The sequence below is a fragment of the Dendropsophus ebraccatus genome, chromosome 8, assembly GCF_027789765.1.
Source record: "Dendropsophus ebraccatus isolate aDenEbr1 chromosome 8, aDenEbr1.pat, whole genome shotgun sequence".
Classification (NCBI taxonomy): Eukaryota; Metazoa; Chordata; class Amphibia; order Anura; family Hylidae; genus Dendropsophus; species Dendropsophus ebraccatus.
The window spans coordinates 21,534,257-21,558,145 of NC_091461.1; the positions used below are offsets into that span (position 1 = coordinate 21,534,257).

The following is a 23,889-nucleotide window of genomic DNA, read 5'->3' on the forward strand; positions in this document are numbered from 1 at the left end:
AGCAGGGATTAGTGTATGGAAACTAATATATTAATGTAAAAGTCCCCTAAGGCCGGGTTTACATATGTCCGGCGGTGCGGCGGCGTTTCCCTCCGGCGCAGGAGAAAAGCGCCGGAGGGAAACGCATCATTGAACTGATCCCATTGTTTTCAATGGGATTGTTCAAAATGTGCGGCGGTGAACTAGTGGCCGCTGCATTGCCGGACCGTCGGTGCGTTAGGACGCATCTTGCAGCGTCCTGGCGGACCGCCGCTCCAGTGATGCACCAATTCAATCGAATAGAGCCTCCCTGTGCGCTCTCCCCCAATAGTATATAGCCCCCCCTGTGCGCTCTCCCCCTCCCATATAGCCCCCCTGTGCGCTCTCCCCTTGTAGTATATAGCCCCCCTGTGAGCTCCCCCAATTAGTATATAGCCCCCGTGCGCTCCCCCGCAAATCCCATTGAAAATGACAGGAAAACATACTTGGAAAAAAAAATGTCAACTGATGACAGCAACTTGTGACAACTGATGGGAACTGATGACAACTGATGGAAACTGATGGTTTTTAATGAAAAGAAGGATAGAAAAATTGATCACAACTGATGCATTTTTTGCATCAGTTGTGACATCAGTTGTGGTCAGTTTTTAGGCAAAAAACGCAACTGATGCAAACTTATATATGTAAACCCAGCCTAAGGGGACTATAAAAGTGTAAAAAAAAAAAATAAAAGTTTAAAAAAATATCCCAAAGCCCCTCCCCCAATAAAAGTGAAAATCACCCCCCCCCCCTTGCCACACCGTAGCGTGCGTAACTGTCCAATCTATTAAAATAAAACAATATTCTTCCCTGCACAGTGAATGGGGTGAACAAAAGTGGTAAAAAAACGTAGAGATTGCTTTTTGTTAATTACATTTTATGTTTAAAAAAATTAATAAAATGTGATCAATATGTCTGATCTAGAAAAAAATGTTACTAATAAAAACTAGAGATCATGGCGCAAAAAATGACGCCCCATATGACCCCATAGGTGAAAAAATAAAAGTGCTACAAGACTCACAATAGGGCCATTTTAAATATACCTATTTGCAAAAAAAAAAAAAGTTTTACTGCTATTAAAAATAGTAAAACATTAGAAAACCTAAACATGCATATCGCTGTGTTCAGACTGACCTATAGAATAAAGAAAAAATGTTAGTTTTACAGTAAAGTGCATTACGTAAACATGGAACCCCCCCCAAAATTTTCGGAATCACATTTTTGTACCCAAATTCACCCCATAAATGATATTTTGGGGTTTACGTCATTCATTTTATGGCAGATTGAAAGATGCCATTACAAAGTACACCTGTTCCTGAAAAAAACAAGCCCTCTGTAACGGCTGGGTCAGTGGATCCGCGTAGCCCACACAAGCGATGGTACTGAGCCGCACCAGGGAGCGGAGTCTAAGGGGCCGCTGGTATTCACCAGAGCCCGCCGCAAGGCAGGATGGGCTTGCTGCGGCAGGCGACCCCCAGGTCGCTACCCCTGGCGCGACTTGCTTGTGTAGGTGGCGAGTGGAGGCGAAGTACAAAATCGTAGGGCAAGGACGTAGTCAGGGACGGGCCAAGAGGTCAGGGCAGGCGGCGTACAAGGGCGGAGACAGGGAACGTGAGCAAGGACTGGTACACAATAAATGGCAGTGATATAAGGAACGCTTTCTCTGATAGGCAAAGGGCACTATAGATCCGGCAAAGGGCACAGGAAGGGGCAGCCTTTAATAGGGGCAGGGAAAATGGCCAGACCAATTGTGGGGACACTGTACCTTTAAGACATAGCAGAGCCGGCGCGCGCGCGCCCCAGGAGGCGGGGACGCGCGCGCCGGCTCTGACACACTGAGACTCCCCGGCGTGCAGTGCAGACGCCGGGAGTCAGGGAAGAGGAAGACACAGGAGCCCCAGGAGATGCAGGGGACCTCCTGCGGCAGGTAAGAGATGGGGTCGGGCGGCGCTCGGGAGCGGAGGCGGCGCGGGCCGCCATGACAGTACCCCCCCCCTTTGGCCTCCCCCTCTTTCTGACCTGCAAGAAGTTCTTTACGAGGTTGCGGTCCAGGATGTTAGCTTCAGGTTCCCAAGACCTCTCCTCAGGACCAAAACCTCTCCAGTCGACTAGGAAGTAACGTTTCCCTCGAACGGTCTTCATGGCAAGAATGTCCTCGACAGTATAAACGTCCGTGGTGTCCAGTTGAGGAGAAGGTGGGGAAGGTTCACGGGAATAGCGATTAAGGACTACAGGTCTCAAAAGGGAAACATGGAAGCAGTTGGGGATGCGCATAGAGGAGGGCAAACGGAGCTTGTAGGCCACGGGGTTGATGCGTCTCAAAACCACAAAAGGACCCAAGAAGCGAGGTCCCAATTTGTAGCTGGGTATCTTCAGGCGTATGTATTTGGATGATAGCCATACCTTGTCCCCAGGGTTAAAAGACACGGCAGGTCTTCTCTTCTTGTCTGCCTGAGATTTCATACGGGAGGAAGCCTGCAACAATGACTGACGAATCTTCTCCCAGATGGCCGAGAAGTCTTGGACCAGGACGTTGACAGCAGGCACGTCAGGAGAAGAAGAGGAGGACAAAGGTAGAGGAGGACGAGGATGACGACCGTAGACGATGTAGAATGGGGATTCTTCTGTGGAGCTGGACTCTAGATGATTATAAGAGAACTCAGCCCAGGGTAGCAAATCGGACCAGTCATCTTGTCGAGCCGACACAAAGTGACGTAAATAGCAACCCAGAATTTGATTCACTCTCTCCGCTTGACCGTTAGACTGAGGATGATAGGCTGAGGAGAAGTTTAGTTTCACTTGAAGGCGGTGACAGAGGGCCCGCCAGAACTTGGAGACAAACTGTGTTCCTCGATCTGACGTAATGGTGAGCGGAAGACCATGCAGGCGGAATATGTGCAGGAAGAAGAGATTGGCTAGACGGGGAGCAGATGGGAGACCAGGTAGTGGAATGAAGTGCGACATCTTAGAGAAACGGTCGGTCACCGTCCAGACTACAGTATTGCCGGCAGAGGGAGGTAGATCTGTGATAAAGTCCATTGCAATGTGCTGCCAAGGGGCTTCTGGGACCGGTAGCGGATGGAGTAGGCCAGGTGGTTTCTGCCGAGAGATCTTGTTGCGGGCACACGAGGAGCATGAGGACACAAAGTCTTTGACATCCCTCCCTAACGTTGGCCACCAGTAGTAACGGGAGATAAGGCGAAGAGATTTGTGTACACCTGGGTGTCCAGCCAATAGGGAGCTATGTCCCCATTTAAGGATTCGTCTTCGAAGAGCTGGACGAACATACGTCTTTCCTGGAGGTAGGAGACGAAGATCGGCGGAAGCCACAGGAAGCAGGCGTTCTGGTGGTACAATATGACGAGGAGTAGAATCTTGTCCTAGGACATCAGAAGCGCGGGACAAGGCATCGGCCTTGATGTTCTTCTCCGCGGGACGGAAATGGATGAAGAAATTGAAACGGGAAAAGAAGAGGGACCAACGGGCTTGCCTAGGATTAAGGCGCTGGGCCGTCTGGAGGTACAGCAGATTTTTGTGATCCGTAAAGATGTTGACCGGATGTCTAGCCCCCTCCAGAAGGTGACGCCATTCTTCAAGGGCCATCTTGATGGCCAAGAGTTCCCGATCTCCAATGGTATAATTCTTCTCAGCTGGAGAAAAGGTTTTAGAGAAGAATCCGCAGGTGCGGATCTTACCCTTGGCATCCTTTTGTGTAAGAACTGCCCCAGCACCTACAGAGGATGCGTCCACCTCCACGGAGAAAGGTCTGGTGGGGTCGGGGCGAGTTAGGACGGGTGCCGAGGCAAAGGACGTCTTAAGGCGTTGAAAGGCTTCTTCTGCTTCAGGTGGCCATACCTTAGGATTAGCAGTCTTCCGGGTAAGATTGACAATGGGTGCAACAAGTGTAGAATAGTGCGGAATGAACTGCCGGTAATAGTTGGCGAAGCCAAGAAAGCGCTGGATGGCTCGAAGTCCGACGGGGCGAGGCCACTGGAGGACGGCCGAAAGTTTCACGGGATCCATCTGGAGACCCTTGTTAGAAACGACATAACCCAGGAAAGGAAGGCTGGATTGATGAAATAGACATTTCTCCAGTTTGGCGTACAAGTGGTTCTCCCTCAAACGTTGGAGGACCAGACGTACATGCTTGACATGAGAGTCCAAGTTGGGGGAATAGATGAGGATATCATCTAAATATACCACCACACAGGTGTAGAGTAGGTCACGAAAAATCTCGTTCACAAAGTCTTGGAAGACGGCTGGCGCATTACAAAGGCCAAAGGGCATGACCAGATACTCGTAGTGGCCATCACGGGTGTTAAAGGCCGTCTTCCATTCATCTCCCTTGCGGATACGAATTAGATTATAGGCACCCCGCAGGTCGAGCTTGGAGAATATCTGGGCTCCATGGAAGCGATCGAACAGCTCTGAGATCAAAGGGAGAGGGTATCTGTTCTTGAGAGTAATCTCATTGAGACCCCTATAATCGATGCAGGGTCTCAGAGATCCATCCTTCTTCTGTACAAAGAAGAAACCCGCTCCTGCGGGGGACGTGGATTTTCGAATAAACCCTCTCTGAAGATTTTCTTTTATATATTCCGTCATGGCCTGGGTCTCCGGGACGGAGAGAGGATACACTCTACCACGTGGCGGAGTAGCGCCTGGCAGGAGATCGATGGGACAATCGAAGGGACGATGTGGAGGTAGGACTTCAGCCTGTTTCTCTGAAAAAACGTCTGCAAAGTCCTGATAGGCGGCCGGTAACCCTGGTAGAGGCTTAGGTGGAACTGGAGTCGGGACACAGGGACGAGGAACCTGTATACAACGTGAGGAGCAGGCAGGACTCCAGCGTAAGACTTCTCCAGTGTTCCAATTCAGGGTAGGTTCGTGCCGTTGTAACCAGGGAAGTCCCAGGAGAATCTCAGAAGAGGAGTGCGGTAGTACAAAGAACGTAATCTTCTCCTTGTGCAGAGCCCCCACCTGAAGATTCACAGACACTGTGCGGTACCGAATGGTCTCTCCAAGGGGTTCCCCCGTAACAGAGGAGATGCACAGGGCCTTGGCAAGGGGCTCCACGGCAAGTTGCCATCTTTGAACCAAATCAGCACGAAGAAAGTTGCCTGCAGAGCCAGAATCCAGGAATGCTGTGGCCAGATGTTGTTGACCTGACGGAACGGTGATCAGTACCGGTAGAGATAACCGCGGAGAGGTAGTACACACACCTAGGACGGCCTCTCCCCCGTGACCTAGGTGTGGGCATTTCCCGGACGCTGAGGGCGCTGAGGACAGTTTAGGCGAAAGTGGTCGGGACTGGCACAATACAGGCACAAATTGTGTTCCCGACGACGAGTCCTCTCCTCCGGAGACAAACGGACTCGGTCCACTTGCATAGGTTCCTCGGCTGAAGGTTGAGACAAGGGAACAGGAGATCTCTGGAAGGCTGGAGCCAAGCGGAAGGTTCGACGGGGGCGGACCAATTCTCGTTCCTGTCGGACTTCTTCTTCTCTTTCAGAGAAGCGGACGTCAATGCGTGTTGCCAGGTGAATAAGATCCGTCAAGGAGGACGGCAAGTCTCGGCTGGAAAGCACATCCTTGACATGGCTGGCTAGGCCATTTTTAAAGGTGGCGACCAAAGCGGCATTGTTCCAATCGAGTTCAGCTGCCAGAGTACTGAACTGAACCGCATACTCTCCTACGGAAGATCTTCCCTGGCGCAAGTTCAGAAGGGCGGTCTCGGCGGAGGAAGCTCGGGCTGGTTCTTCAAAGACACCACGGAACTCAGAGACAAAGGCTTGCACATTGGCTGTAACAGGGTCATCCCGGTCCCACAAAGGAGTGGCCCAGGCCAGTGCTTTCCCAGAGAGCAGACTGATTATAAACGCCACCTTGGACCGTTCCGTATTAAATTGGGTGGCCATAAGCTCAATGTGCATGGAGCACTGGGTCACGAAGCCTCTGCACAGCTTGGGATCCCCGTCATATTTAGAGGGAAGCGCCAGGCGAAGGTTTGGTCCAAGAGCGGAGACTGCGGGTTGTGCTGGAGGAGGCGACACCGATGCAGATGGAGGCTGTGGAGCCGTAAGAAGCCGCTGTACCATGGCGGAGAGTTGCTGCATCTGCTGCGTTTGCTGGGCGATCTGCTGGCTCTGTTGGGCGACCACTCGGGTAAGGCTTCGGATATCTGGCACCTCGCCGGGATCCATGGCCGGATCTAACTGTAACGGCTGGGTCAGTGGATCCGCGTAGCCCACACAAGCGATGGTACTGAGCCGCACCAGGGAGCGGAGTCTAAGGGGCCGCTGGTATTCACCAGAGCCCGCCGCAAGGCAGGATGGGCTTGCTGCGGCAGGCGACCCCCAGGTCGCTACCCCTGGCGCGACTTGCTTGTGTAGGTGGCGAGTGGAGGCGAAGTACAAAATCGTAGGGCAAGGACGTAGTCAGGGACGGGCCAAGAGGTCAGGGCAGGCGGCGTACAAGGGCGGAGACAGGGAACGTGAGCAAGGACTGGTACACAATAAATGGCAGTGATATAAGGAACGCTTTCTCTGATAGGCAAAGGGCACTATAGATCCGGCAAAGGGCACAGGAAGGGGCAGCCTTTAATAGGGGCAGGGAAAATGGCCAGACCAATTGTGGGGACACTGTACCTTTAAGACATAGCAGAGCCGGCGCGCGCGCGCCCCAGGAGGCGGGGACGCGCGCGCCGGCTCTGACACACTGAGACTCCCCGGCGTGCAGTGCAGACGCCGGGAGTCAGGGAAGAGGAAGACACAGGAGCCCCAGGAGATGCAGGGGACCTCCTGCGGCAGGTAAGAGATGGGGTCGGGCGGCGCTCGGGAGCGGAGGCGGCGCGGGCCGCCATGACACCCTCACATGGCCCTGTAGGTGAAAAAATAAAAGTGTTATGGGTCTTAGAAGGCGAGGAGGAAAAAAAAAAAACGCAAAAGTGACAATTGGCCCGGTCCTTAAGGTCATTTCAGGCTCTGTCCTTAAGGGGTTAAATACATTAATAATGCTAGACTTAGGTAGGTAATAATGTTACAGTAGACCGCAAACCTTTTTCTTGGTCTCCCAAGTTGATACAGTGCTCTACTTCACCAATATCAGAGGAGAGGGCTCGAGGTTTTCTCATCTCTACTCTTAAAGGGGAACTCCAGGTAGAGGTTAAAAAAATGACGCATTATTTACCTGTCTATCCCAGTTTTGAACCTACCAAAAATCCATTTGTTTGGGGGGGGGGGGGGGTTGTTGCTCTGTATTGTGTTTCTGTCTTTCCTGGTTTTATCATTTCCCAGAATCCAATGCTTTCCCTCGGCTGACCATCACAGTCCCCACCCATCCCAATTAGTAAAATTAGTGCTGCACCTGCTTCTGGCCGGACAGAGATGGTGAATCAGTCAGGGGATTGGGTTATCCAGCCCCGCCTCCTGTGAGATCACGCCCTGCCCCCTATCTGCATCATCAGCAAACACACACAATGTGAGACAGAGGCATGGAATATTTGTCTCTAAGGGGGGAGAGCAGAAGAATCAGGAGACAATGTGAATTGGCACAGTAATACATTGTATAGACACATCTATATAACTTTTAATGAACTTTGAAAAGAAAACAAGTTTTTCTAATCTGGAGTTCCCCTTTAAGTTCAGTTCTCAGAAACAACTGGTCCATCAGCAGTTGATAAACCACAACTCCCAGCACCCCCTGACAGCCACCCTGCTTTACTGCATTCATGGACCTATAGTTTTTTTACTACGTCACATGTTCCATCCAGATGCCGAATCAGCAGGAGATACCAGAAGATGTGAGCTTAGCATTCCAACCGTGAACAGAACTTTATATGGGAACACAATATACAAGAAAAGAGTAATGTATCTACAAACTGCCTAAACTTTATAGCATCTAACAAAAATAAACCATAAAATAGCCCTCATCATGAGACGCCACTTTAATTAAAGCCCGTCATCTAAGACAACAGATAGAACCATCATGCGGCTTGTCTTTCATATCCCTAAAGCTATTAACGTCCAACTGTGAATTTAACTTGCTTAATAACGCCGACGACTCCCTTCATGTAATAGAATTTTTCGCTCGTAGCATTAATAAGGGACAACGTAGAAGAACCTATGGTTGAGTTGCAAATTCGCTCCCATAAAATACCATCAAAAGGACTAAACCTCGAAATAGCACAATTTCCATGTACAAGAAGCCCGGATCCAACCTCATTACAATCCGCCACTTTTTTGCATATACTCTGTATATGTTAATTATATTTGCTCCCTCCTGTAGTCTTACTTCTTAACAATTCGAGGACCAGAGTGTCGCTTCCCATTCTTTTTCCAACCACAGCTTGTCCTGAATGGAAATTGGCGTATTGGCTTACAATGCATTCAGTGCGAGCCTATGGGTGGTGGGATTTCTATTCAGTTACATTAAACAGGGACAGCCAGCTTCAGATATCAAGCTGTGGCCGAACTACATCTCCCACTAGTCCGTGCCAGAAAGCTGCATTCAGCACTTTGAAAGGCTCGCGAATGAAAAGGATTCAGAAGGAGCAACGCGGGTGTTGAGAGTTGTTATGGTATTGCTATTCATCTTTTTAATTAAGTCAAGTTTATTTTCATGATAAAGTTAAAAAAAAAATACTTGAAAATATAAATTGTCTGTGTTCGGCCAAGTTTTTAGACAAAGGATATAGGGACAAAATGGGCATTAATGTTCAATGGACATAACTAAACAAATGGCAAAGACCAGTGAGCTTGGGGGGTGGGGTCCATGACATAATTTACTACAACCGTCACACTAAGGTTAGAGGACAAAAGTGGCCCCAAATCTATTGATTAAGGGTTCAAATTCAAATTTTCCATCTTGAATTCATGTGAATTAGGTAAAAATATTGGGGGAGATTTATCAAACGTGGCGTAAAGTGAAACTGGCTCAGTTGCCCCTAGCAACCAATCAGATTCCACCTTTCATTCCTCACAGAGTCTTTGGAAAATGAAAGGTGGAATCTGATTGGTTGCTAGGGGCAACCAATCTCTTTATACCATGTTTGATAAATCTCCCCCTTAGTTTTGTTTTTTTTTTCTGGGTCATCATAAGGTTTTAAAGCTCACATAGTCGCCCTAAGGCCGGGTTCACACTGAGCAAGGAGGGTGCGCCTCCCATAGACTCCCATTATGAGAGGGAGGCTAACGGCATCTGCTATTTTTGCTCATTGTGAACCAGGCCTAAGATGTAAAAATGTATTACCATCCTCAATCTCTAGCAGTCAACCTCTGAGGAACAAACCAAAATGACCCAATAGATATCCCGTTATTTGAACAGGGATGGACGTGTTGCTGGGGATGGTAAGACAACAAAGGCATTTTCCTCACAAAACTTTCATACAGTGCTTTTCAATTCCAGTCCTCATGGCCCACCTACAGGACATGGTTTGAGGATAACCCATGCAAAGAACACCTGTCATAATAACTGATGCACTGAGTATAATTATATCACCTGGTAAATACTAAGGAAATCCTCAAAACATGACCTATTGGTGGCCATGAGGATTGGAATTGAGAAACACTGATTTAGAACATGTTCCCACGACACCGCCCACCCCATTTGAGACCATGAGTGCTCACTCTCCAGAACTAAGACATTGAAGAGCAAGAAGGGTAATATTTTATTTTTTTTTACATCGCAGGACAACCCCTTCAAACTGTGATTTTTGACCATTAACTTTTTTTCTTAATAGACCATAATGTTAAAAAAGTATTAAAAGAAGTTATACTCACCTTACCGATCCTCTGTTGCTTTCTGATGATTCTCGAGATCTGCAAGTCCCTATACTGTACTTTCTAGTCCCTCTCAGCACGTATAACTGCTTACAATGGGGACCAGCTACAGGTGGTAATTACCGTGACCACATGGTTATATATTGTTAGAGAATTTGAAAAAACAGAGATCAATAAGGCCCAGGAGCGTCGGAGAATCTGTAAGACAGGTAAGCTTTTTTTTTTTTTTTTTTATAATTGTTCACCATTTTGAGCCGTTTAAAAAGAATCAGGACTTTATGAAATTCTTGTCTCTAGAAAATGGTGACTTATCAGATAAATTATGCTCAGAATAGAACCTTGCAGAGATGAAGAAAATTAATTCCTTACGACAATTAACAGATTACTCTTGTAACATGGATAATTGAAGTGAGTCGTTATTTTACATCATCCAATAGTTTGTTTTAATAAAAACCTATCAACATCTCGAACCAGAGACAACATCGTGATCAGCGGCACTCCATTAGTTTCCATCATGGTAATTTTCAAAAATAGACTCTGTCAAGGACTGATTGTGTAGAAGAAATCACTACAGACATTAGGAGCTCGCCAGGAGACAGTGCCACATACCATCAAAGATGTGTATTCTTCTCAAAGGAACATGAAAGTAGCAAGCAGGGCTGGCTTACAGGGAGGAAATATGTCCCTGGGGTTTTACTATCCATCTTCCTTCATGACTAGTGATCATAGTATGCCCTGCAGGCAGGGCCGCTTTAACCAGAGGGCACATGGTGCACGTGCACCGGGCCCACTGGTTAAAGGGCCCCCCCCCGAGCAGGCCGGCCGTTGCTATGTGCGACCAATGCGGTCGCACAGGGCTCCGGCCACCAGCCTGTCAGGGGGGAGGGCCATGGATGGGTAATCTACTTACCCCTCCATGGCGCCCCCTGCAGGGCCCCCCCGTCCGCCGCTGCCCCCGTCCGCTGCTGCTGCGGCGCTTCAGCGCTGCAGCAGCAGCGACACTGACAGAGAGAGAGCCATTGGCTCCCTCCCTGTCAGTCACTCACTCTTGTGGCCGCACTTCCTGCGGTCACAAGAGGCCGCGCTCTCCCTCTAGCGCCCGACGTCACTGGAGCGTCGGCGCGAGGGAAAGGGGAGTGCAGCCTCTTGTGACTGCAGGAAGTGCGGCCACAGGAGGGAAGAGAAGAGGAACGCGTGGACCTAGGTGAGTAAAAGTGTTTGTTTTTTTCAATGTTATATAGCAGGGGGAGCTATATACTATGGGGGGGCACAGGGGGCTATATACTATGGGGGAGAACAGGGGGCTATATACTATGGGGGAGAACGGGGGCTATATACTATTGGGGAGCACAGGGGGGCTATATACTATGGGGGAGAACGGGGGCTATATACTATTGGGGAGCACAGGGGGGCTATATACTATGGGGGAGCTATATACTATCAGGGAGCACAGGGGGGCTATATACTATGGGGGAGAACGGGGGCTATATACTATTGGGGAGCACAGGGGAGCTATATACTACTGGGGAGCACAGGGGGCTATATACTATGGGGGAGAACGGGGGCTATATACTATTGGGGAGCACAGGGGAGCTATATACTATGGGGGAGCACAGGGGAGCTATATACTATGGGGGAGCACAGGGGGCTATACACTATGGGGGAGCACAGGGGAGCTATATACTATTGGGGAGCACAGGGGAGCTATATACTATTGGGAAGCACAGGGGGCTATATACTATTGGGGAGCACAGGGGAGCTATATACTATGGGGGAGCACAGGGGAGCTATATACTTTGGGGGAGCACAGGGGGCTATATACTATGGGGGAGCACAGGGGGCTATATACTATGGGGGAGCACAGGGGAGCTATATACTATGGGGGAGCACAGGGGGCTATACACTATGGGGGAGAACGGGGGCTATATACTATTGGGGAGCACAGGGGAGCTATATACTATGGGGGAGCACAGGGGGCTATATACTATGGGGGAGCACAGGGGGCTATATACTATGGGGGAGCACAGGGGAGCTATATACTATGGGGAGCACAGGGGAGCTATATACTATTGGGGAGCACAGGGGGGCTATATACTATTGGGGAGCACAGGGGGCTATATACTATGGGGGAGCACAGGGGGCTATACACTATGGGGGAGAACGGGGGCTATATACTATTGGGGAGCACAGGGGGCTATATACTATGGGGGAGCACAGGGGGCTATATACTATGGGGGAGCACAGGGGAGCTATATACTATGGGGGAGCACAGGGGGCTATACACTATGGGGGAGCACAGGGGGCTATATACTACTGGGGAGAACAGGGGAGCTATATACTATTGGGAAGCACAGGGGGCTATATACTATTGGGGAGCACAGGGGAGCTATATACTATGGGGGAGCACAGGGGAGCTATATACTTTGGGGGAGCACAGGAGGCTATATACTATGGGGGAGCACAGGGGAGCTATATACTATGGGGGAGCACAGGGGAGCTATATACTATGGGGAGCACAGGGGGCTATATACTACTGGGGAGAACAGGGGGCTATATACTATGGGGGAGCACAGGGGGCTATGTACTATGGGGGAGCACAGGGGGTTATATACTATTGGGGAGCACAGGTTAGCTATATACTATTGGGGAGCACAGGGGCTATATACTATTGGGGAGCACAGGGGAGCTATATACTATTGGGGAGCACAGGGGTCTATATACTATGGGGGAGAGCACAGGGGGCTATATATTATGGAGAGCACAGGGGGGCTATATACTATTGAAGGGGAGCACAGGGGGGCTATATACTATTGGGGGAGAGCACAGGGGGGCTATATACTATTGTGGGAGAGCACAGGGGGGCTATATACTATTGGGGGAGAGCACAGGGGGCTATATACTATTGTGGGAGAGCACAGGGGGGCTATATACTATTGTGGGAGAGCACAGGGGGGCTATATACTATTGTGGGAGAGCATAGGGGGGCTATATACTATTGGGGAGAGCACAGGGGGGCTATATACTATTGTGGGTGAGCACAGGGGGCTATATACTACTGGGGAGAGTGCACAGGGGGGCTATATACTAATGGGGGAGCGCACAGGAGAGCTGTATATAACTGGAGGAGCACATGAGGGTCTATATACTACAGGGACACCTTAAAACTATGGAGGCACAGAGGGGTGTAACTATGTAGGAGTACAGAGGGGTGTAACTACTGTATAGGGGTACAAGGGACCTAACTACTGTATGTGTTGGAGCCTAAAATATTTGTCTGGCAGATTCTGGAGAGAAGATTCACAGCCAGGAGAAGACTTCAAGGTGGCCCAGGCTGGATGGAGAGAAAAAGAAAAGGTGACAGACTCTGATCGGAGAAGACGCCTCCGGTGAGTCACTGGATGTAACTTCACTCTGTTATAGGCTTGTACTGATAGGGGTCATGATGTGGCGGTATTATGTAATGGTATCATTGGTGATATCTTCCTGTTTTGTTTAGTGCAGTTTTTATGTAATATGTAATCATTGTATGGTGGAAATAGTGTTATAAGGTAACTACTGTATGTACTGGGGCTCTTGATACAGTGTGGGGGCAAATTCAGTACATTATACAATGTGCAGAAAGGTAAGGGGGGGCCCACTCTTGAGGGCTGTGCACTGGGCCCACCAATGTATTAAAACGGCCCTGCCTGCAGGAAGTGGTGTTTTCTTTCCAGTCTGACATGGTGCTGCCAACTGTCCAGAGCAGTAGCAAATCCCCATAGAAAACCTCTCCTGCTCTGGATAGATTCTGACATGGACAGAGGTGGCAGCAGAGAGCACTGTGTCAAACTAAGAAGAATACACCACTTCCTGTAGGACATACAGCAGCTGATAAGTACTGGAAGACCTTAGATTTTTAGTATTTTTTTAGTAATTTACACATCTATATAATTTTCTGACACCAGTTGATTTAAAACTTTTTTTTCTTCTGCAGTACCCCTTTAACAAGATGCCTGCAAATGTAATTATGCCTTTAGGCTATGTTCACACAATGTAAAACTACGGCCGTAGTTCTCGCCGCAGAACTACGGCCGTAGTTTTGCGTTGTGGAACAATTCCTTATGTGCAATGGGATCCCGGCCGGAGCGTACACACATCGTACACGCTCCGGCCGGGAGCCCATACGGCGCCGGAACAAAACTCACAGGTCAGTTTTCACTGAATTCCGGCCGCAGAAAAACCTGTCAGTTCGCATCAGAGCTCCACGGCCGGAAAGATCACCTGGCCGGTACTTAAGTACCGTCCGAGATGACCTGGCCAGAGACCGGACGTTCCGTGACCCTGGCCGGGTCATGGAACGGCCATAGGTAGTGTGAACATAGCCTTAAAATACATGTAAAATATATAGATATGTAATTTCTTTCTATTTAAAAATCTCAAGTCTTCTAGTACTTATTAGCTGCTGTATATCCTGCAGGAAGTGGTGTATTCTTTCCAGACTGACACAGTGTTCACTGCTGCCACTTCTGTGCAAGTCAGAAACTGTCAAGAGCAGGAGAGGTTTTGCTACTGCTCCGGACAGTTCCTGACACAGACAGAGGTGACAGCAGAGAGCACTGTGTCAGACTGGGAGAGAAAACAGCATTTCCTGCAGGACATACAGCAGCTGATAAATACTGCATACTGCACTGTAAACTATCTATATCACCCTCATCAGTTAATTCACGAGAAAATATTTGATGAAGTATCCCTTTAAGGATTGCATAAAATTTTAAAAAACTTGACTCAAAGATTTATATCTTTCGGTTGTTCTTTACATTACGTTATGAACTGTTGCATATGTAACCCCACCATGATGCATATTTATACCCTGGATATTACCAACATGTTCCATTTCTGCAACTCACAGTGAAATTAAAGACGGAATTGCTCGTTGTAGGGCATGCCCTTCCAATCACGCACAGGCCAATGAGTGAGAAGCGTTCATTCCGAATGAATTAAAATGAAATCCCAAATATTTAAAGTGCTGTTCCCTGCACAAGAAAGGATAATGCTTTATTACACATTCTAATTCCCTAAGCCTGAAGCATTCAGAAATGTGAACGTTAAAGCAGGCTCCAACACAATGCGCTTCATGTATTATTAATACCACCGTACAATTGCTATGCAATGTGATCTAAACGGTTAGCAGGTCCTAATATTCAGCTGCAAGTACAGAATCGAGCAACGGCTTTAAATAATTCACAAGTTTACTCCATCATAAATTGCATTAAAGCACAATGATCTGATAGCCGATGAAAACAAGAAGCAAGGCCTGGAACACTGGCGATCGTCACGCTATAATGGTTTCTCTCTACAAAGGCACCGAGTGCAAAACACGCACGCTGTGCCGTACAGCCATAGCCGCGAAGCCTAATCCACTGGGATGGCGTCAATTTTTAACAATTGGTTTTGGAAAATGTTCTGCTCTTCTCTAATGAAACAAGGTGATCTGAGGTAACTGGTGTTTGCCTTAAAGTGAATGGCCATCTTCTAATCTTATAAATTTTTAAGTGGAACCTTCTGGGCTGATGAATTTTGTAATATATGTTCGTAGTGATCTGAGCTGTGATACAAATCCCCTGCATATTGACAGAGTTAAAGAGGATAGGCTATGAATATTATAGATTGTGGGACTACTCTACTGTACTCTAGCAAACCGCAATTAGACGTTTGAAGAGCTAATTCTACAGCCTGTGTGAGCTGTCCTCCAAGGATTCTCTCCCCCCTCTCTGCAGTCCCAGCTGGTGAGAGGTATGGGAAAGCAGAATGTCCATCTGATTCATTGATTCTTCATTTTCTCTGAGCAGCTAAAGGAAAATTTAAATGAAGACTATTTATAAGGTTTATTTATTTTGCATTTGGGAAAAGACCTGGCAATTTTAAAAAAAGTGCACAGGTGCCCGTAGAATTTGATATATCCATAAATTTAGGATTCAGATGTTGGCGACTTTGCACCATGCTAGTTATAGAAGTACCATGAAATTTATGTCCCATAATAGTTATTCAGCTCCAAAGTAAAAGTGGTCTATTGAGCATCTGGTTGATGCTATTCAGGCGAATGAATATAAATAAGAGGAATGTGAATACTGAGATGTTTCAGATAGTCACAAACTATATGCAGTAGGGGGTAAGGGACTAACTTGAAGATTGGGGTGTGGCAGTTCTGTGAAGCATCTGGACAGTAGTCTTATATTCTGCAATGCACAGTTTTGGACTGTAGATTAATAAAAGGCTTTACAGTCTTCATAATACATCACCCTTTATCCTGTACGTATATTCCCTTGAGGGATGAGCGGATTTACAGTAGTAGTGAAGCAAAGCACTTTGCTAAGCTCAGCAGTCATCTTGACTTTGAACTTTAAACTGGTGCTCTCCTCCAGGTGCCTGGAAAACCTTGATGCAGTCCCGGGAAACTGGGAGAAGTTTCCCAGGACTGGATCCAGCTTTTCAAGGCACCCGGAGCAGAGTGGCTTTGAGTGGCATGGAGTTCAAAGGCAGCCGGCTGACAAGCTGACCGCCGCACCTATCGCATCGCTTCACTAGTACTGTACATTCGCTCATCCCTACTTCCCTTTCATCCACATCCAAAGATAAATTCAAAAGGGGACCTGTCACCCTGGCTGCCGGGGTGAAGCCTGCTCAACCCCCTGGTGGAGTCCCTTATACTCATCCCCCTCTCGAAGTCCCGGACCCCGTCCCGCCGCCAAGAAATTCCCGTCAGAAGCCGTGCACGTGCTCACCAGAGATGAGTCTGATGCCGATAGAGAATGACTGAAGTGGTGAGCGCGCACACGGCTTCCGACAGGGATTTCTCGGCACCAGGACGGGGTCCGGGAATGGGACCTCGAAGAAGGGGTAAGTATAGGGGCTCCACCGGGGTCAGATGGGCTTCACCCTGGCAGCCGGGGTGACAGGCTTCCTTTAAGATGGCCATAGATATTTGATTAATGACATCCCAACATGTCAAATTTGGCAAACTGCCCCTTCCAAATCACCCCAGGGCGATATAAGGTGTCTGGCAACAATGTTCTCCCCTCTTCTCGTGCAGAATACATGCAAGTTTAGCTGGGGGGGAGGATCGGATAGGAAGGATGTAAGTCGAATGAGTGTTTGGCCAACGACTCTAAAGTTTATGGCCACTTTAACAGTCACCTTGAGATAAGTAACCAGAAACTTTAAAAATTTTACTTTGGATACGAATTGAGAAGAAAAACTGTATAAAAAGTCTTTATTATACAACAACTTCATGTTCATTGTGCTACAGTGAATCCAGGGAATTTATGTTTTATAGAGAAACCAGATAAAAATTGCAGAGTCTTATAACAAGCCAGTAACACTATGAATTTACACGTTGGCTTTCCGCTGTCACAGGTATCACCTCTGTCCGAAAGATAAACCACACCAAAGTTAATGCAACAAGAGAAAAATCACACTTCAGATTGACATAAAATAGCGAGAACAGAGGCAATCACCGATAGAGTCGTCCTCGGAGGGCAATTAGACATAGAGAAAAAAATACCTTCTCCACTCCTAAACCCAAGTCATGTCAACCATAGCTGAGCCCAATGTGATATCCCTCCTCCTGAACTACAGGGGAAATGATACAGGATGGGCAGAAGCCGTCTACACATCCATTCCTCTCCCGTACTCCAGTGACTCGTTACCAGGAACATGTTTATGTTGAGCTTTCGCAAGGTACAAGGCTCTCGCACTGAAGCCCCAACATTCAGATTACAGTCACGACTTGAGGAACACGTGAAAGAAAAATTAAATATAGTTTTCTAGAGAATTTCCCAGTGAAATAAGATTCCTAAAAATATCTAAAGGAATAAATCAAAGAGTTGTCATCTTACGTTGTGGTTACAGAAAAAGTCTTAAATGCAAAGAGACATTTTATTGGGCTATACCTTTAGCTGTACCCCCATAACATCGGGGGTGGGGGGGAGAGATCAAAAACGTTTCAAAAATTAAACTCAAAGTTTGACAAAGGCTAATAAAAATGTTCCCAAGGGAATAAAAACATCTGGAAGTATAAGATTTTCTATTGTCTGTAAAATTTTTGTTTTTTAAGCCTTAAAATAGGTATTTCAAACCTTGTGCCGAATTGGACAGTTGCTCAAAGCCTTTAGTTTTTGGAGGTCTAGATGACCTACGCCGTAAGGGTAGGGCATAGAGGCCTGTGACCAGATGACCCATGCCGTACCTGTACGCCATAAGGTGCCTACAGGGCTATGGCGCTATGAAGCTAGCTCAGGAGATGATGCTTCATAGCGGATGAGGACCAGCTTGTATTAGCAGCCAGCTCCTCACCATGAATGACAAGCAGTAGCGATCACAGTGTTTAAGTCTAAGTGACACGACCAATGGCTGTTTTTTTTTTCCATAAAAAGTAGAGTGTGTGAACATAGCCTAAGCCTAATTTTAATCATAATTATTTTCACTAAAAAAAGTTTTATTTAAAAAAAATTGTAAAACATTTAAAAAGCCATGAAAACATGACTGACCCATAAAATAAAGTTATCATTTCAGTTTTACCATAAAGTGCATTACATACGAAAAATAGCAGTTTTTTCAATTTCACCCCATAAATAATATTTTGGGGTGCCGTCTTATTTAATATTATTTTTTTTGTTTTGGGTCTATTTAAATAATATTTTTGGGTTCACTTGTTCCTGAAAAAAACATGCTCTCAAATGGCCCTGTAGATAGAAAAATAAAAGTGCTATAGCTTTTAAGGCCCTATTCCAGCACTGTCCGCGCTCGTTTGCTCCTCGTTCCCCGCTCGATGCCCCCACTAATAAAGGTGGCGGCAGCAAGCGGGTGAGTGCGGGAGGGGCCACGGGGAGCTGTGGGGGGACTGCCCGGGTGATTGCTAGATCGTCCAGGCAGCCCATAGAGGACAGTGGCAGTCTGCTGTCGCCGCTCCTATTCCTCCGAGCGACGGCAGCAGATCGCTGCTATCACAGTCCTTTTTTTTCCAACATGTTTAAAACACAAACGACTGCAACGATCAGCCGACATGAACGATGTCGGCAGATTGTTGCCTTCTATTCCATGGGACGATTATCGGCAGTAACGGCCTTTAGAAGGGGAGAAGCGAAAATTGGCGCCTGGTCTTTTAGGCCATTTTGAGCTATCAAGAAGAGGCTAAAAAAAATTAAAGTTCGAATCTGATTGGTTGCTGTGGATAATGGTTCCGCTGTTCCTCTGCACAAGCTCTGACCCACCGCGCTCCGGTGCTGAGAGTTAACCCTATAGATACTGCGGTCAGCACGACCACAGCATCTATAGGGCTCCAGACAGAGAATTCTCCCTCTACAAAGGGAGAATTCTCTGTCTGGTGTCCATCAGGGGTTTTGCGAAGTGATCGCAGAGCCCCGATGGTACTCATGGAAACCAGAAGCCTGATGCTTCCGGTTTCCTGGTTACAGAGGCCGGCGGGGGGAGGGAAGCAGGGAGGGAAGACAGGGCGTGCGCCGGGTGGAGGGACGGCAGGGAGCACGGCCGTGTGCTCTGCCCCCTTCCCTCTCTCCGCTGCCGCTGTCACAAGATTGTGACAGCGGCAGGGGACAGAGGAGAAGTGGTAGACATAGGGACATCACTTTATGGGATCATTATGATCCCATAAGCGGATGTCCAATAACGACCTGGGCATTGAGGAATCAATGACCCATGGTCGTGAAAGGGTTAATACCCTAAAAATGCTCTACACCATTGTGTTTTCATCTGAAATCAATATGAAAAAAAATGTTCCATGTTACCACCCAAAATGCAAATCAGTGGGGACTTCATATACCACCTTACAGGACCCGTAACTGATCATACAAGCAGGTGTTACGAATTCAAGCTTTCTTTATTTCGGCTCTGAGATCAGTGGACACTGATATGTGGCTGAGCGTTGTGCATGGAGCCTGTATCGAGGCAAAATACTTGACACTCCATTACTTGGAGCCATAGACACTCTGCCTCCTCCTTACTTACTAACCATGGCTTCTATGGTAGAATAACTTAACAGTATAATGCGGCATCCAATAGAGAATGGCCCAATCCAAACTAAAAACAAACAACTTGTGTATGTTTTAGTATATACCTGAAGACATACGGAGGTACAGATAAGTACCCTATAGGCTCTGTTTTATTGCTTCACACTGAGAGGGTATATGGAGCATTAATATGGGAACCCTATTGTATGGTAACCTTAATGGCTTGTTGCCCAGATCCCAAACTGGATGGCACAAACATAAGGTTGAAAAGAACAGCTTGATCATATGATTTACATGAATGCCTGAATCCTATTGGACGTAGCTTGAAGGAATAGTGCACTTGTCTCTCCTCCCTTTACGACCTTCTCTTGCTGTTGCTACAGTCCCCAATGATAAGTCTAGAATCCCCCCCCCCCCATCCTTTCATAGGTTTTAGGACCAGGCTCTATGGTAAGTATGTCGGTATGGAGAATAAATAGCCACTGTGGCTTCAGAGAGAGAGAAAAAAAAATCACACCTCTTTGATTTACTTTGAATACTGAATTAATTTTGTAGGTGTCCCATATATTTTCCCGCTGTAATTGCTATATAATGAACTGAGTGCCAATGAATTTGGCAAAGGACTCTCTGCTGAGGCTTAAAACACTTTATAATTTGTACAGGAGGAGAATTCATTAACAATATTCCACTGGTGAGAAACATTGGGGAAATGTGGATGCGATTTTAAAGGAAAGCATTACTTTAATAGACCTGTGACACCATGTTAAATCTGCATAAAGTGTTAAAGGGGTTTTGCAAGATAACAATATTTATGGCTTATATTCAGGGAGAGACCGACCTAAGCACCCTCTATCAATTGATGGTTTAAAGGATTCTCATAAGCTGGGTGTACTTCTGCATGCCATACACATGGAAGCAACTGTGCAACGGACTGCAGCCTTCTTGGGCACACCCTTCAAACGGGTGATTGGAGGGGGTATTAAGACTCAACCCCTTCCCCCCATCTCATACTGATGGCCAATCCTGAGGATGTGTTTATTTGTGGATTCAAAGATTGCAAAAAGAAACAGGTCATCACATAGCAAAAAGCCCCATTACATGAAGTGCTTATCTTATTATCTGTATTGGCCAATTATCGACCATTACAGCCGATATTGCTTTGTGTACTAAAAGGCAACGATCAGCCGACATGCTTGATATCAGCTGATCATTGTCTTTCAATATGTTGAAAGATAAAAGACAACAATAGCAACAATCTGTTGCCATCTCCTCGTGAAACAGGAGCGGTGGCAGCAGACCTCCACTATCTCCTATGGGCTGCCTGGACAATTTAAAGATCACCCCGGCAGCCCCCTGCAGCTACACACACACTCGCTGTCGGGGAATGAGGATTGAGGATCTGTCAGGTCAGCGGCGCTCGCTTGCTCCCTGGGATTGCCCCGTGTAATAGGGGCATAAGTCAATAGATATACTGGAATGGCCACTATCATTAGGAAAAAAAAAACTTTTTACATTTCCATAAACACTTAGACCCCAACCAATCACTAGCCCAAGCTGGGATAAAATGTGAGACCATCTCCGTTCACATGACTTGTTTATTTCTATTACAGTTTTCCACAGAGCTTAGAATTAAGAAATACACCTATGAACAAGATGGAAGATAGGTGCCTGACCACTGGGTGTCCTAACCCTGCAGGCCCCACCAATCACAAAAACATGGCATCCTATGTCCCACATTAATGGAGAAATATTTGGAAATGTTGCACACTACACCAATAGAAGAGAACGTCCCAGACCAGACCCACCACTTTGTTTAACGACTGCTTCACCTGGATCCTAAGACGTTAGTCCACCTTCCCCATGGCGTTACGAGGAAATCCCTCTACCTTATAAGCCAGCAAAGATGTCCAGGGTTAGGGTTTATTTGAACTCTTTCTGGATCACATAATTGAATCAGTCATTTTACCATCTTTGATGGACATTTGCCTAGATTCCCCATCCCTAGACCCCCATTACTTGACAGAAACCAATACAGCGTCATTTGGGTTCTCCATTCTGGCGCCAATTGCATTGGAGGAAGCGTATACCCAGTGTATACTTCCGCCAGACATCACAAAACGCACAGTAAGGATTTAGATTCCCCTTTTGTTTTCCTCTCCTTTAACACCCAAAGTAACATTATAAATTCTGCTGGTAAATGACATTGAGGTTGCCCAGGCTTTAGCTTCATAGCGATGTATTATTCACACCGTACATTGTATAGTACCAGGGACTGGATCATTGCCTATCAGGGCAAAACAGAGAAATCTTCATTTCCCCAATGGGATTCATTCCCGTTTTTGGTGCTAAACATGCCATTCTCCAGTATAATAGCCACTGTGATGGGAGCTGGAACGTGGCCTTACATGGCCGTCACCCTGACGCCCCTATTAGTATGCATGCCGGGCAAGGATCTGTATTAGCGAGCGATGACAAGTTTAGATACCTCCATAGAGCAGAGAAGCTAATACAGTATCTGCGCCCTGTATCTAATCACGAGTGGCTGTAAAATAACACATTTTCAGCTATCACATCGCAAATCTTCTTACCTTGTCGTCTTCCCTCCCTGGACCTGACCTTACTCTATTACTATGCTCGGCAGACGCCGCTTTTTACTTTGGTGATTGCGCAGACTTGTCGCTCTGTCCCTGCAATATTTAATGGAAGCATAAAATGGAAGATTGCTTTTTGTTTGAGGAATTTCCTTAAATATTCTTTTTAGATTACATTATAAATGCTGAAGAGACTGTAGGAGGTTCTGGTAGATGCTTAATGCCCGGCGCTCTGCATCTGCTTACCGGGAGTGCTTTGCCGCTGCGTACAGTCCTTGATGATAACTTAATATTACTTGTTTGATGTTTTACTTGTATAACCAATAATCTAATATTAACTCCTGAGCTCCAAGCTCCTGAAAGATCTCCCTATCTAGCATATTCCAGGGGTACCCCATCCGGTGGTCCCCCAAGGTCTTACTTTTCTTGCAGATTTGATGTAGCCTATATCCTTGTGACTGTTGCCGGCAATTACTGACCCCAGATTCCTAAAGCCCAGATTCCTAAACCCAGTTTCCCTACGCACAATGTTCATGGTGTCTTTTTATGGGTCAGGAGACCCTATACTGTAGGGTCTGGAGTGTCAAGGTTCACCATCTTTGCTTTAGCCCCTATAACATTGATGGCGAACTTTAGCATTCCAGCAATTCCCATCATACATGGGCAGCCAAAGCCATATATCTGGCTGTCTAGACATGATGGGAATTGTAGGTTTGCAACAGCTGGAGGGCCAAGGATTGCCATCACTGCTCTATAGGCAGCGGGGGTAGAGCATGACGGCTTACCCCTTGAACCCGCACACCCTTGAGTTATAGAATCAATACAATGCACTATTCTATTCTTCAAGGAAATTGAGATCTATTTTCTACGTCCATAGCATGGATATACATTATAGCAGGATTTGAGCCCATTGCCTTGAGATGGATGCACTTTATATGATTATATAATCGCCATGAAATGCAGAGACCGTCCCCTATCTCTGGGAAAGCATAGACAATGTTCTGCACTTTACACGTGTTCTGCTTTATATATGATGAGATTGCTCCGCTAAGACTTGAAGCAATTTTGAAAATTGCCCTAAAGTAAATCTGATTTGTAGGCTCTTAGAGCTCCAGCATTGTACTATCCCTCTATTTAGCTCTTACTCTTCTCTGTTTGTAACATTAAAGGATAATTCAACCCAAAAAGTGGGAGCAATGCTGTACTCAGCTTCCTGCCATTGGTTTGCATGTGGAAGGTCAGGCTACCTCAAACTCTTCATATTCATACATACTTAAAGGGGCTGTCCAATTTCAATTATAATACACTCAATATGTCAATTCTAAGTTAATATGTCAATGTCACTTAAAAAAATAAACTTTTTTTTTATTTTATGATAACATTTATTTTACCATGTAATTTGTTGATGAGTAACTTTTAAAAACATGATTCTACAATTTTTATTTTATGCAAAAAAAAAATTATTCTAATGTATGCAATGTTAAAGTTTTTATATGG

The 23,889-nt window shown here is 46.7% G+C and overlaps 1 protein-coding gene across 4 annotated transcripts in view; it reads right to left on the reverse strand.

Moving 5' to 3' along the window:
- Positions 1–23,889, reverse strand: part of CRTAC1 (cartilage acidic protein 1) — a 471,729-nt gene that overhangs the window by 365,171 nt on the left and 82,669 nt on the right. Inside the window, exon 1 of one of the 4 annotated variants that reach the window (XM_069978916.1) lies at positions 14,684–14,713. The exons of the other annotated variants lie outside the window; for them this stretch is intronic. The gene's annotated coding sequence lies outside the window, so the exon portion shown is untranslated. Of the gene's footprint in view, positions 1–14,683; positions 14,714–23,889 lie in introns of those variants that run through there. 4 annotated transcript variants of the gene reach the window in all.